General features: G+C 31.9%; 1 pseudogene; it reads right to left on the bottom strand.

Annotated features, from left to right (window-relative positions):
• Positions 1-3,447: 3,447 nt before the first annotated feature.
• Positions 3,448-15,781, bottom strand: part of LOC149530921 (histone-lysine N-methyltransferase CLF-like) — a 32,377-nt pseudogene continuing 20,043 nt past the window's right edge.

Raw genomic sequence — 15,781 nt, 5'->3', positions numbered from 1 at the left:
AAATCAAATTGAAAAGGAAACTTGGCAAATAAAACTAAATAAAAATAGTCTTCTTGAGTAAACATCAACATTGTATGAACAATACCATTACAATGCACTATACTTGGTACAAATATATTGTTGGCTGAGTATAAAGAACATTGGTGGTGAATTCAAGTCCAAGCTGCAAAAGCAAAGACATTTACATAAAAACTAAGCAACCTTGTCTGGCAAGAAAAGATGTATAGAGATTTTGAACTGAAATTACAAATTGATGCTAAAAAACTTAAACCATAAGAATTTTTATATAGAATAATCAAGAAGAAAGATGAAGAATCAAACACCTGAAGGATACAATGTTGATGCAACTTCAAAAAGATCATCTGAAAGACATGATATGCTCGGGCTAAAGGAGCTTTGAGATTCATTACTACACTCGAGAATGGGCTCATCTTCAATCTTCTGAAGATGGAAGATGAGCCCATTCCGGAGTGTAGTAATGAATCTCATATAATGTAAAATAATTCCTTGGAAAATAATTCACATAAGATGTTAGCTAGCTCTAAACTTCAATTCAGGCAATTCCTAGATAGCATTTAATATTTCTTGCAAAGCATTCAAAATTCAAAAAAATTATATTACAACATGTGACAATTAAAATTAATATGTTTCATGCAAACTAAAATTCAAACCTATAGCCAGTGTGACAACTGAGCTTACAATCATATAGAGGAATATTTACAGGTTTCCCATCTTTTAAATCCCTTATGTTCTAAAGAAGAGTACCATAATCAGTCTCTGTTGGATCTGCCAATAAAAATATAGGGAGAAATCTTAACAATATGATTGACACTGCATTTTTTTTTCTCGGTAAAAGATGCAAACATCCATCTTTACCCACCAGTAAAATAGACTCATGCATGAAGAATTGGCAGTATTTAGAGAAAGGTCAATGGAATCCAAAAGTACATAGGAGGACAAATATAACAATACAGCCAATCAACTTTTTCTCATTAAATTTGGATGTGCAAAAAGATAAGAATGTATTGTATCTATGCATGTTCTATATCTAAAATCATCTGAAAATTGATCAGAACATTCATATTGAAATCTAAATCTTAATTACCAACAACAAAAAGCAGAGAAAGAATTCAAAAATTTCCAAACAAAAAATTTAGTGCCTTTCATGTCTATTTGGGGAATGCGAATAGGCTATTAGCTTTAGCTAGATAATAGTAAAGAAAAGAAAAAGCACACTATAATGAAATAACTGGACAGTTGAATTCAGATAATATCACCCATGATTATGGATGCATTGTTGTTAGCTCTTTTCAAACTGCAAAGCACATTACTCAAAGAGATGTCTAGCAAGGAATTTGTGATAAATTAAGAGAATGATTCTAACCATCCGATTAGTATAGAAATTCCTCTATATTTTTTAGGTCTTATCTTCAAAAATTGACATATTTAATAAAGAACAAATAACTCTCGTAGTAAGAAGCAAAAAGTAATTTGCATGATACTTCAACATAATAGCTCCCACTATACATTAATGACAAATAAATATGCCAAATTTTTGTTTCTTCTATAGAGGAATATGTCATAGCCTACAACATAATTCAACATTTGTTACCTATTACTACCTAGCAGTAACAACTAAAACAATCTACCACCATGTTCATGGTAGCTTGAGATTGATGTAGATATAATAACCTTAAAAAGACACTAACATATAAACTATTTCACAACATTAATAAATCATACAGTATTAGTGAATAATTTAAGACAAATGTTTAAAGGAGCATAAAGGCATACTTTGTTGGTGAATACAGTATATAAAATAACAAAAAAATTAGTCAAAATCAAATTTGACAAAAGAATCCAAATAGGAAAGCTTCTCTACAAAAAATACACATAATTGAACCAAAAGAACTTTCATTGTAACTTCAATCAGTCTGACAAGGACTAATTTATCCTCACATTATTGAAATTTTGTCATATCAAAAGAAGTAGTATGCTGATCATTTGTTTGGTAGTACATATTTTGAGTTTTTTATATTTGGCAGTTTACTTGGAGTTAAATTTGTTTAGACCTCTAAAAAAATTTTAATGTCTTAAATTTTTTTAGACCTCTCAACAAATTTTAATGTCTAACTCCTTAGAAATCTTCTCCTACATTCTCTTCCTATTATTCCAAAGATATGTCAAGTGGAGTTGAAGGAAAATGACCCAGATATGCTTCAAAAGGTAACTAATTTGTTGAGAATAACCTGCTTTATAATAGAAATGTTAAATTTAGGGAAGTGACACACTCCAAGATTGAGGATGCTAATTCTTGTATCTTCTTATGAGTTGCACTGAGTTCATGTTTATCGCCTGTGCATGGTCATTTATTTGTGTGTGACAGGGAACACTCTTCTTGAGCCTTGTATCCTCGTGGACCAAAATTTCCCAACAAATTTGATGTCTCTACTTCAAATAATAGACTTATAAAGCCCAAAGTAGACCCTATGCATTAGCAAAGAACATCGCTCAACATCTTTGTTTCTTGATAATCTTTCTTGCAAGGAGATGACATTCACATTTTGCTAAAATCTAACTACTACCACAAACAAATAATCCTACATTGTCCTGAGATACATACCTAGGTTCTCCTTCAGCCACTCCATCTTGGGAACATATGTCTAGGAGAATTTGACATTAATTATAGAGGCATTTTGACTTGAAATCTCAGAATACAAGTTTGGCATAAGAATTCTCCTAATCCTTATATTTTAAGATCTTATAATGTATAAAGACACACCTTATCCATATTTTCATAAATATTTCAAATCTCACTATGTATTTTGTTTTTCCCTATTTTTATATAGTTGTTCCTTTTTTCATGCACTAACTGTCCCTTTTACAGATTAATAGGATTCATGATCATGCAGCTTACAATACAACCCTGGAACATTACCAGGTACACATTCTATAGTTATAACTCTCCTTTATCATAGATACTAAGAAAAACCTCAAATTGGCCCAAGATAGGTTGAATTTCCAACAAATTGGCTTTCAACTGAGCATGAATTAGAAGTAAAAAATTAGACCAATCATAACATGCTGCAATAAATGATTATAAACTATACATTGGTTTAAGTGGCATAGAATTTGACTTTGTTTATTTAGCTACACAATCGAGCTCTAAAAATTGATTGTGTGGCTAGCAAAGAACTATTGTAAAGTGGAATGATGGCTTGAAATTTTTTACATAACACCGGATCCTAACAAAATTAGTACAATGTATTTTAGAAAGCGATAAAAAGAGGTTCAATGGAGTCAATGAAAGATGGTTGGATTCTTGGCTAAAAGTGAAAAGGTAGTAGTGTAAAATTAACTAGCAGCTTTCTGTCTTCATATCTTAGCAAAACTCAATGTAATGTATTACAAAATAAAATAAAAAATATGGATTAAATACCCAAGCTCTTACCCACAATATTTTTCACAACACGTCCCACTGTGTAGATAGGGGCACTACTTCTCACATGTAGATTGACAATTGCAAGGAATGTACTACTTACAAGGTTTGTCTTTACTATCACCAATTATTTTTCTGATTGAAGGATGAACAATAGATTTCCAAGTATACTTTAGTCTGTGAGCTCTCCCTCTTCTATGCCAAAACCTTATTCTTGTTCAAATTTCTGTTCCTTATAAGATGTTTGTATCTTATAAATTCCTTATTCATGTGTCCAATTTGTATTATCGAGAAAAGAAAAGGAAAAGGAATAGTGTAAGAGAACATACAATAGCATCACCACAATCAACTTTCCCATTGTCGTTTGATTGTGAATTGAGCCCATCCCAACTACATGCATTAGAAATTCATTGGAGTAGATGTATTCTGCTATCTCTAAGCATGTCTTTAGACCACTCAGAAATTTTTTTGGTATAAGGCAGCTACACAAGAAACGAAAATAGATTTCAGTTTCTAAAAGATGGAAAGTTGCATGCATATTAAGCTACTCTATTATAGAGTCCTGAAAATACAACATGTGCAAAATATTAACTCTATATAGCTAATAACATGGATAGCTAATTTAATTTTTTATAATAGATTTCTAATTTAATCTAGATGGTAAGAATGTAGGAAACAACATTCCAATTCTCATGAAAATGCCTCTATGAAACAAAATGCAATAGAGAGCTAATGAAAATCAAGGGAAAATGAAGTAGATAAAGTGCTTTGACATAAATGCATGAAAGAGAAAAAAATTAAGGTTACACTATTTTTCCATCTTTCACACCTAAATTGGTAAATATTCTACATGTAGCTGGTAGAAAGATTACCAAAAAAAAAAGCTTAAAGGACAACCAGAGAAAATTTAACATATATGTAGTGAAAGGGGAACTAGATCCCTCTATCCTAACAACCCAAACTAAGAGACCAATCACTTAGTTCATTATTTTATGCTTTGCTGATTGGTTACTTTTTCAATCTTCTAAAAATTATAAAATGATTTTATATTTCTTGAACTGCACACCACTGGGTAAATAGCTCAAACAACTATGTGCTCTCAAGAAAAAGAATTGTTCTTATCTCCTCAAAGTTTATTAAAAATGTGAATGACACAAAATATTCACTAAAAATGTAGAGGATTCATATTAAAAAACAATATAAAACTTTAAACATCATTTATGCCACAAAAGTATGTAGGTGCTAGGAATGTTTTCTTTCTAGCATACAACATTGTTTATATGTTCCTTTAATTTGAATGTTCCAACAAGACTATTAATGAAAGATACTACAAAAGAATAGCTCTAACAACAGCTTATGAAAATAGTAGTAGCAGCATTACAACAATAATAATACTTAATTTTATTGGAAAAATAAATGTCATGGGAATATAAAGGCGTAATTCATGGTACTTGAAGTTGATGCAATAAGATTGTTGGCCTATGTTAATATAAATATACAATCATGAGAGGATGTTTGAAAACATCGAGAAAGTATGGCAATGGGTACTTAAACATGTTTCAATAAATGTGAAACAATCTCAACTGCCAATGAGCAAGATTTAAAAAAAAAATTCAATCCAAACCTTAACTGCATTATTTTACAAAATTCCTGATAACAAGTACCGGTCATATGCTAGAAGGCACTTAAAAGGTAATACTGAAACATTTTTGAGGAAGCCATGAAATAACAAGAAAAATAGTAGATGAGATGTATAATCAAATGACTCCTACTATAACAAGATAAAAAAGGATGTTGGAAGGATTTACTAGCAATTTGAATAACACAAAAAAAATTACAAAAATAAATTATCAGTAGCAGAATAGTTCTCAAAAGGAAAAAAAAAAAAAAAAAAAAACTATTCAATCTTGTCCCACCCATCTAGATTCATTAAATAAAAAATAAAGCATAAGTTTTGTAATCCAAGTCCATTTTCAATACATTAATCTTTATAAAGATGATAGAATAAAGGAAATAAAACATGAACCTGTATACAATTTAATGGTTGTTATCACTACATTAGATGAAGAGAAAACTACACATCTCCAATCATCTATTTTTTGTTTCTTATATCAATATCTCAAAATGTTATGATTCATAAGTAAACAATATGTATTCATATCATATTAAAAATAAAATAGAAATATTGAAACAAATTGTGATTACCTATTCCGGCCAAATATGTCCACACCTTTTGCATATAGTCCCTTCTCTACAAAACTCCAACTACAATCTTCTTGCTTAACAACAATACCATTTGTTTCTTCCTATTTATAGGATGCTCCCTGTTCTTCTATTTCCTCAAAGTCACCATCGATTATACGTTTTGTATCATCCTCCGGCTTGATAATGTCATCTACATTGGAGTCACTTTTCTTATTTGAATTTCTCTTCCTCAAAGACTTCTTTTCTACAAAATTCTTGTTTTTCTTCAACAATGCCTTAGCTTATTTATCAACTTTTCCTATGTTTGATCTAAGATGAATGCCTAGAGAAGAAACAACTCCACTAGAAATGATACTAGTCTTTATGACCATTCTTTTCTGTCGCTTCCTCATAGAAACTAAAACTCTTTCAGCAACCCTTTTATTGCTTTTCTTTGAACTTCCTCCAAAAAAAAATTCATGCTTCTTTTTAAGTGGCATTTCAAGATGCTGAGAATCGGAATGATCTTTTTCTGAATTGAGATCTTCTTTATTGCTATCTAGAATTTACTTTTCATCCACACATTAACTCTCAGTCTTGAGAGACTTTGGTGTTTTTGTACCGGCAGTGGCTAAAGCCTTCTTTCGTGAGCTCAACTTATTTTGATCCTTTCTTGTGGGAAGGATATTTTTTGTGTCGTCAACATCAACAAGTGAATTTTGGCTACTTATTTCTTCCACTTTTGCTACCTAATTAATAGAGTAGAAGCTTAGAACATGTTTATGCACATATCTCAATTAAAAAACACTTGCACGAAAACATAGAACTTAATATTAACTAAATGTTACATGAAATTTTTATGGGTATGAAAAACACAATCAAGGATTACTGAACCAAAATCAATGCAAATACAACTCTGAAATCAAAACTAGAACAAGTGTGAAAATTACCAGTTTGTAGTAGTGGGTACTGCATAGGATCCTATTTTGTTCTTCAGGTGGTGTCCATGTAGGTTGTTTTTAAGTCTACAAAGAATAATTTATAAATCACTCTCATGATAAATTAAAATTCCAAGAGAATTATTTTTGAAAACAAAGGATGAACTTATATCTTATAGGGTAAACAAGATCTTGAGAAAAACCATGCAAATGATAGTCAAAGACCTAAAAAAATCACAGCCAGAGTAAGGAGTAAGGAGCATACCTTGGAGTTTCTTGGCCATATCCTGAGCCATTTGATATCTTCTAGTAAGGTGATTGTATTGTTTATGAGTGATCAAATATGAGAGAACCTAAATTGAATATTTATTTTGTACTTCAAAGTTAACATTATTTCCCAAATCAATATAAAGATATTTGAAATAATATAAACAATCATTTCTTAAATAAAATCTAACATTATCATATACTAAAATGTATGTTCAGCATAAAATTATTGAGCAATCAATGATAAGTATTGATGATAATAGATAAAACATTCCATTGGAATATATTTTCAAATGAACATTAAATTCTAGATTGATTAATGATTTCAAAATGAATAGCAATGTTTAGCTCAAGAAAATATCTTGTTTAAAAGGTTGTCATTCTTTCAAAAGGCAAACATATAAAAGACTGCACTATTTCAAGTGGAGGTGATTGTAAATGGTCATGACTCTTGCCAAATGGCAGACATGATGAAGAGATCTGTCATCTCCCTCACATTAGAAGATATAATGAAGGTTTCATTTGTGGAAGGCATTCGAGGGAGATCAATTTGAAAATTAGTTTATTATTCTTAAAAGGCAGCAGTGAAGGATGGTGACTCAATTCCTATGAAATATGGTGCCCTTCCACCAGTAAAGGAGAAGTCGTTCCATGCATTCAAGTGTCATTTATCAATCATCTCTCTTGAATCTGCAAAAGCAAACATCACTAATCAAATCAAGTAAACAATCAATGAGAAAAGCACCCTTTCAAATCATCGTTCACCAATATATAAAACAAGCAATCCTTACATCATCACTCATCAATTATCTAATAATAAAAAACTTAAGAATCCCTCACCAAAACCTCAATTCTTACAATCAAAGGAATTCATTAAAAATTTAAATCCATCAATCATTCATACAATATCAATCATTCAACAACAATGTAATGATCAATTCTAATTTGAATAGAACTTAGAAAAAGTATTACAATCTAAAATATAAAGGAAAATGATTGGTATGCATGGTATGTAATCTAACTTATTTCTAAAACTATTATGAAGATGTAGCAGTACAGACCTTCCCTCGTCAAGTACACAACCCCAAGTTGGTTTGCTTGTGGGCCAAGAGACCAAATGACTAGAGGCTCATTCCTTGCCCTTGGGCTTGGTTGAGCAAGAGTCTCCAGGCATCCTAACAAGAATTATAAGATTGGCAAATTTTATCTGATTGCCATCAAGCAATCATAGATAGGATTAGTGATGAAATGGGATAGCAAGATGCTATAGTATGAATTTCCCCAATTGAGAATTCTACCACCCCAAATTTGTTCGCTTGTGAGGTTGAATTGACTTGAATGGCCATTAACACTCTTGTGCTTAGTTGTAGAGGATAGTCTTTGAGCATCCTATTGTGCTTTTGCACAAATTCCTAATATGGTTGGTGTTGGAAATATGTTACGAAATGGATACAATAGAGATGCCAATTGCTTATAATTTTCTCTAAGCTAACTTACCATTACATGATTCATTTATAGAATATTCTTTGTATTATTCTATTGTTACTTTTAGGTAAAGTCAGATATATTCAAGAAGGCGACATTACAATAGGGTTTCTTGGAATTGGTTTGAGGAACTTGATCTTGAGCGATCCAAAGATTTGAGTGATGAGGAGTTGACATAGATATAGGCATTGGGCCACTGGACAATTATATTTTGACATTTTTAGTATAATGTATTTGATATAGATACTTGACATTGCCATTTTCATTGTGCAATGCAATATATTTAGTAACTAGCATTTCAAACTTTCAATTATTTCTATACAATGATGCATAAGCTAATATACACATAGAGATCACCATACACAGACATAGTTATTGTTGAGTAGTGATACCAATCAAGGCAGAAATCTCATTAGTAATTAACACAACCTCATTACAAATTAAGTCAATGATTTTATTTTGTTAACAAGTTATGACAATATGAGAAGACAACACTCTTAAAAAGGTAGTGACCAAATAAACATAACCTTTCACTACCACCAGAAGACTATAAAAAGGCAGAAACTCATTTGATAAAAGGGCATTAAGGAAATCGATTGGATCAGTATTTAATACAAGCAATCTAGACCTGAGAAAACAATAATATTGTGTTATAACAATTATTGTAATATCCATGATGAAGATGCTATCTATTTTCTAATAAACCAAATTAGATTTTTTTTTTTTTTTTTTAAAATTTTACTTATTCTCCTACCAACAATCATGTAGAGGTTAGTAAGGAAATACAAGGAGGTAGGGTAGATATGAGTTCCTCTTCTCAGTAGACCACCCCAATTGGATGGATGTATCCTAGCCATTTGTGGGCCAAGGGGTATTGTATCATGCACTTGGACTTTGTTGCAGCACATGTTCCAGGGCCCCTTAACATGCTCTCCTCTTCAACCCCTACTATGGTTAGTTATTGTAAATAAGACTATAGTTTAGATTTGCATATGAAATTTTATTTAATGCAACTGCTTATCAAGTTTCAATAGTTGTCATATGTTTAATTATAGAATTCTATCTATAAAAAAATATTGTTGTGCAATTATTATATTGAGCACAATTCAAGTATACTCCAACTAGGGGGCATTACAGGCCAATGAGAGAAAGCTTCCCAAGCCTTTGGGATGTCCTTGTTACCAAAGATTGCAGTAGGGATACATCCATGTGGAACATTGTTAAACCCATAATAATAGATGGCCAAGTTGGCAAGTACCCTAAAATCACCAACATTAGGCAAATAACTAGTTCTCTTCAATAACAACATGGAGCCCACATAAACATGGTTACAACACTTGGGTATGTAAAAAACCCAAGAAAAAAGATAAAAAAATTCCTATAAAAGTCCCCAGATTTTGTGATTTGTAATCACATAATCATACAACTATTCTATGAGATGATTGGTTATGATTTAAGCTCTCAATAGTGCTTTGGAAATTGATATGAAATGAATAAGAATCACAAACTTACAACATTTTATGACCTCTTGGGTTTGTTTCAAGAGCTCTGTGCTTCAAAACCCATCTTTAGGATTCAAAGTTTAGCCGAGCCTGCAAAATCTGAGATTGGTAATACCTAGAAAAAGAAAGGAGAAATTGTGAGATTCACTTAGATCAATCACCTAGAAAATGGCCGTGGGTCTGTCTAAGAGGAAATTAGTTTAGAATGAGAGACTTTTCAAAACCTTGTTCAAACATGTAAATTAGAAAAGAGGTGTGCTCGTGCATGAATCGATGTTTTAATTAAATTAAAGAGAGAAACCAATCAATCATCATATCCAGATCTATTCTTAAGAGCAATGAAGGTTAAAAAATCCTATTTCAGCATAGAGATTAAAAATGCAAGCTCCATAAGATTAAATTAATGATAGAAAATACTTAGCTCATAGGAATTCGAGAAGAATGCTCAGCTTCCATTACAGCTTCTTAAGTATGCATTTGTCTTTCCTTTTGTAGTAGAAACAGGCTGGGAATTTGATAGATCTTCGAAGAAAGTGCCTTAATAAAAGGATAAAAGCCCAAATTGCTTGTGGGTATAATCAAGCTCCATTCCTTTGCTCCTTCTCTCCTCGAGCTCCTGTGCTCCATGAAAACCAAAGCAAATGCTTGTGCAACTCTTGCATGTGCTCTATGAAACAATTTTTCATTTAATATGTTAAGCTCGTGTTGGTCAAAATTTTGACCAACATGGGCATGGATTTTTAAAAAAAGATATGTTTCCTTCCATATTTTGACCAACCTAAAACATTTTAATAGATGGTCGAAAAGTTTGGTCGAAAAATGAGGTCAAATGTACTAGTGTTTCTCCCAAATTGGGTTTCCATGTAAAATCCTAGTGTCTCATGTGTTCATGTTATTTATTTCATGATTTCAAGTAATTACTAATAACATCTTAAGATTTACTAAAGTAATACACACTCTGGACTTATCGAGTTACAACAATTTTCTGTGTGTTTATTGAGTATCAGCAGTAACCAATTTTATTAGCCTAAATTTTAAGATTGACTTTTAAGAGATCTAGAAATTATTTTAGTGATAATTGATTCACTCACCCCCCACCTCCCCCCATCCCTCTTAGTTACTCCTCTTATATTTCCAACAATCATCTCATTTAATGTCTCTGTAGTAGCAACATACTCTACCTCTATATTGGATAAAACATTAACCTTCCATAACCTAGAAACCCAACTCACTATTGCCCCACCAATAGTAAATACATAGCCTATAGTACTCTACCTAGTATCAATATCCTCTAACAAATCTAAGTCAACATATCCTTGTAAATTAGTAGTAGAGTCCTCAAAATTTAGACACTTTCTGGGTGTGCCTCTCAAATATCTAAGAATCCATTTGACTACATTTCAATGCTCAATTCCTAGATGACTTGTATACCTACTAATGACTTCCACTACATGTGCAATAGCTGGCCTTGTACATACCATAACATACATCAAGCTTCCTATAGTTGAAGCATAAGGTACCATGGACATCTTATCCTCCTCTTCTTATGTCTTTGGACGCATCTCCTTAGTCAACTTCAAATGACCAGGTAAAGGTGTGCTGATAGCTTTAGCATTCTCCATAGAGAAACATTGCAAAACCTTCACAATATAATTATCCTACAATAATGTCAATTTCTTATTCTTTCTATCTTTGCAAATCTTCATACAAAGGATTTTTTTTGCTATCCCCAAACCCTTCATAGAAAAAGCATGTGCTAATTGGAATTTATGGCCCTTAATACGATCCATGTTAGACCCAACTACAAGCATATCATCAACATATAAACATAAAATATTGTATCTGTCATCATCCAACCTCTTAACATAATGATTTGAATGTCACATACTATACCCATGCTCATGCATAAAACTATCAAATTTTAGATACCATTGCTAAGGTGCTTGCTTCAAGACATATAAACTTTTCTTCAATTTGTACACTAAGTTCTCCTTACCTTTGACCTCAAATCCCTATGGCTAAGCTATATATATCTCTTCATTCAAATCACCATGAAGGAAGGCTAATTTAAGATCAAAGTGCTCCAAATGCAAATCTTTAGTAGTAACAATACTTAAAACAATATAGATAGAAGTCATTTTAGCAACATGAGAGAATATCTCATTAAAATTAACACATTTTTCTATGTAAATCCTTTTACAACTAACCTAGCTTGAAATATTTTCTTATCTACATCCTCTTCTTTTAACCTATAAACCCACTTGTTCTATAAACCCTTTTACCTATAAGTAACTTGCATAAATCCCATGTCTTATTTTTTAGCAAAGAGTTCATTTCATGTTTCATTGAAAACTCCCAGTAAATCTTAGGATCCATCTACACAACTTCATCATAACATTCAGGTTCACTAGCATCAGTAAGTAAAATAGAGTACAAAGAAGGAGAAAATCTTTCTGGAGGTCTACTTAGCCTTATTGACCATCTAACATTCACTAGTGTGTGTGGTATTTTTTGTTGCGGTTGTTGCACATCATGAGGAATTGTTGAAACATAATCTTTTGGAGTATCATCCATCACTACATAATCATCTTCTTTCTTCTCATGTTGCTGCAATAGATCTTTGTACAACACTTTCTCATTGAATATGACATCATTGTTTCTTACTAGTCCATGCTTCCTCTAGAATAAAAAAACCCAAAGGATTAGAGGGACTTCTATTTGTAATATACATAGTAGTATTGTTAGCCTCCACCCACATGTTTAAAGGTAGCCCAACATGCAAATTCATGTTCCTTGCACACTCCATTATTGTCATGTTCATACATTCAACCACTACATTTTCCTATGGAGTCCTTGGAATAGTTTTCTTTCTATGAATACCATTAGTAGATAAATAATTTTAAAATTCATGACTACAATATTCACCACCATTATTAGATCTAAGACATTTTAGCTTTTTACCAGTCTCATTCTCAACTAGGCATTTTCTTTTCTTAAAAGTTTGAAATACATCATATTTTTGTCTAAGGAAATAAACCCATACTTTTGTACATGCATCATCAATAAATGTAACATAATAATGAGTCACCAAGGAAAGATACTTGAGATGGTTTCCATACATCTATATGTATAAGCTCTAATTTCACATTCTTCTTTTCCTGCCCACTCTTCACAATAAAAGTAGAAGGAACAAAATGACCCATACAAAGATATAAGGTACCTATTTTCACACCTTTTTCTACTACAATAAAACCTTTTGAAACCTTCCAATATTTATCATTAAAAGTAACTACACAACCCTCATCAACGAGTTTCCCTGTTGAAGTTAAATTCTTACTCAACCATGGAACATGTCTTACCTCATGTAGTAGCCAATGATTCCCATTCTACAACTTAATCTTAACTTTTCCCTTTCCAACAATCTGATAGGGTTTATTATCCCCCAAAAAACCAAGCCCAAAATCCCCTTGGACATATTCAATTAAATAACCTCTATGGGGTGTAGCATGAAATGAAACACCAGAATCTAAAACCCATGAATCAACAACATTTTCTAAAGAAAGAAGCAAAGCATCCTCTCTAGATTTGATACTTACCATATTTTCTTCATTGTTCCCTTCTAGTTTATCTCCTTCATTCTTCTTTCAAGTCTAGAAATCTTTCTTCTTATGCCTTGGTTTTCCACAATACTAGCAATATATTGGTCCTCTAGATTGAAACATCTTTCCCTTTGACTTTCCTCTTGATTTTCAAGATTTCCATAATTATTTCCTTTCTTAGTCATTCAGCCCCTGCTTTGTGCATTCAAAGTACTTCTTGGTGTAGATCCACTTGAGATTTTCCTACAAGTTTCCTTACTCAGAATAACACCAATCACATCATCAAATTTTAGGGTATTAGATCCAAAAAAAGAATTTCTCACAACCATTACCAAGCCATTCTAGCTTTCAAGAAAATAACACAAAATCAAGAGAGCCCCGATTTCTTCATCATAATTGACATTCATAGAAGATAACTAAATAATAATAGTATTAAACTCATTTAAATGATCTAAAAAAAATCAACCTTTTCTCATCTTCATATTAAATAAATGCTTCATGAGAAATACCCAGTTTGAAGGAGAGGGCTTTTCATAAAATTTCTCTAGGGTTTTCATCAACTTTTCCATCATCTTCACTTTTATAATGTCATATGTCACTGATGGTTCCAAGAATAATCAAATAATTCCAATTCCTTTCTATATAAAATATCCTAGTCCTCATCATCTATAAAAGTTCCCAGTTTCTTTGTTTTTCCTTACAATGGCTTTCATAAATCCTTCTGAAAAAGATAGTCCTCCATTTGCATCTTCCATAACTAAAGGTTCTGACCATTAAACTTCTCCACCTTTAGCTTACCCTCATCTTCTGTTGCTCATGCTCAACCGTGAGACCTTTGTGCAGAGAATTACTAAAAAATGACGATGGTATGGCTAAAAAAAAATTATGATAGTCTAACTCTGATACCACTTGTTAGAATTAACCTCAGATAGAAATAATAGTTACATGTAAAGATAACCAATATTATAAAATAATAGATCACATAAAAGAGAACACAAGACACAAAGATTTAACATGGTTCATCCAATCCCTAGGATATATCCACTAACAACAAGTCTAATATTATTATTATCTAGTGATTACAATCTGCAATCACTTACAACTCAATAACCACAAGACCTCGCAAGGGTTCTACCCCTTGACCTTGTCTTGGGGGCACTGCCCCATACCTCCATGGAAATAATTGAAAGTCAATGTTTAGTGGAAGAAGACTCTACATCGATGCTTCTACTAATTGATCAGTAATTTCCTATCCTTTGATAGCCTTCCTTTCAATAAACTAAATATCACTACACTGAATAAATCTTTGATTTTGATTAGGCTCCACATCACAAAAAATATTTTTTATTTGTTAACATTGGAACAATTTTGTCAAAGAATTTTATGTAGGGACCCCATGGCCTCTGAACATTGGTACCCAACACCTTGTAGTGAGATGCAACTACTATGGATGTTCTTCAGGACACCTATCTTATGGGAAAGCATATTTTATATTGTCCTTATCTCTACTTTTTGTCTATTTCTTCTTCATATACATCCACATCAATTTCCTAACTTTCCATTACACCCATGTTTGACATATCTCCTTATGTTTGTGTCCTTTTAACATTTACCTCTCTGATGGGTCTAGTAACAACCTTTAGTATTTTTATGTCATTTTCCAAATTAGTATTCCTTTGCTCCAATACATAAGTCTTCTTCATTTCTTCCTCATATTATTTTTTAGTCTCTCCATAGGCATGATATAGTTTCTCCTCTAGTAAATTCATGTTACTCTTTCCCATGAGTGACACTGTATTCAAAATATAAAATATCTGATCTCCAGAGGTAGAACTGACATTCTATAAAATCACATATCCTTGTGGTGAATTTCTAACTTCTATCGATGTTGGTTTATCATTTTCTAGAGAAATACGCCATATTTCTATTGTTTGGATATTAATATTAAAGCTAGATCCTTTTAACTCTCTAGTTAGAATGACATCTTCAAAAGATATAGATCTTTCTTGTCTCCTTATCTAGTCAAACATGAAAGATGAACTCATTTCCCAACCAATGAACAATATCATTCCACTTTTTCTTACAAGCTCTCTAGCTTCTTCTAGAATGAGGCTTTCCCTATTAGGATCATATTCTTGTAGTTTTCCTACCAGTTCAACCACCCTTTTGTCCAAATCTCCTAGTTGTAATTGTAAACTCAATTCATTTTTATTTAATTTGAAAAGAATTATTTTGAATTCTTTAGTTGTGATGAAATCATCATCGTGCATAAATTTTTGAGCTTTTATGATTCTATCATCAATCATCTTGGCCTCAAGCTCAATTTTGTTAGGGATCTTCTCCTTTTTAATGGCTTGCCTCATTAAA

This window comes from Cupressus sempervirens, chromosome 11 (genome assembly GCF_028749045.1).
Source record: "Cupressus sempervirens isolate cs-2001-9-10 chromosome 11, ASM2874904v1, whole genome shotgun sequence".
Taxonomy (NCBI): domain Eukaryota; kingdom Viridiplantae; phylum Streptophyta; class Pinopsida; order Cupressales; family Cupressaceae; genus Cupressus; species Cupressus sempervirens.
The sequence above is the reverse complement of the archived record's forward strand: the minus strand, read 5'-3'. Positions and strand labels throughout refer to the sequence as shown.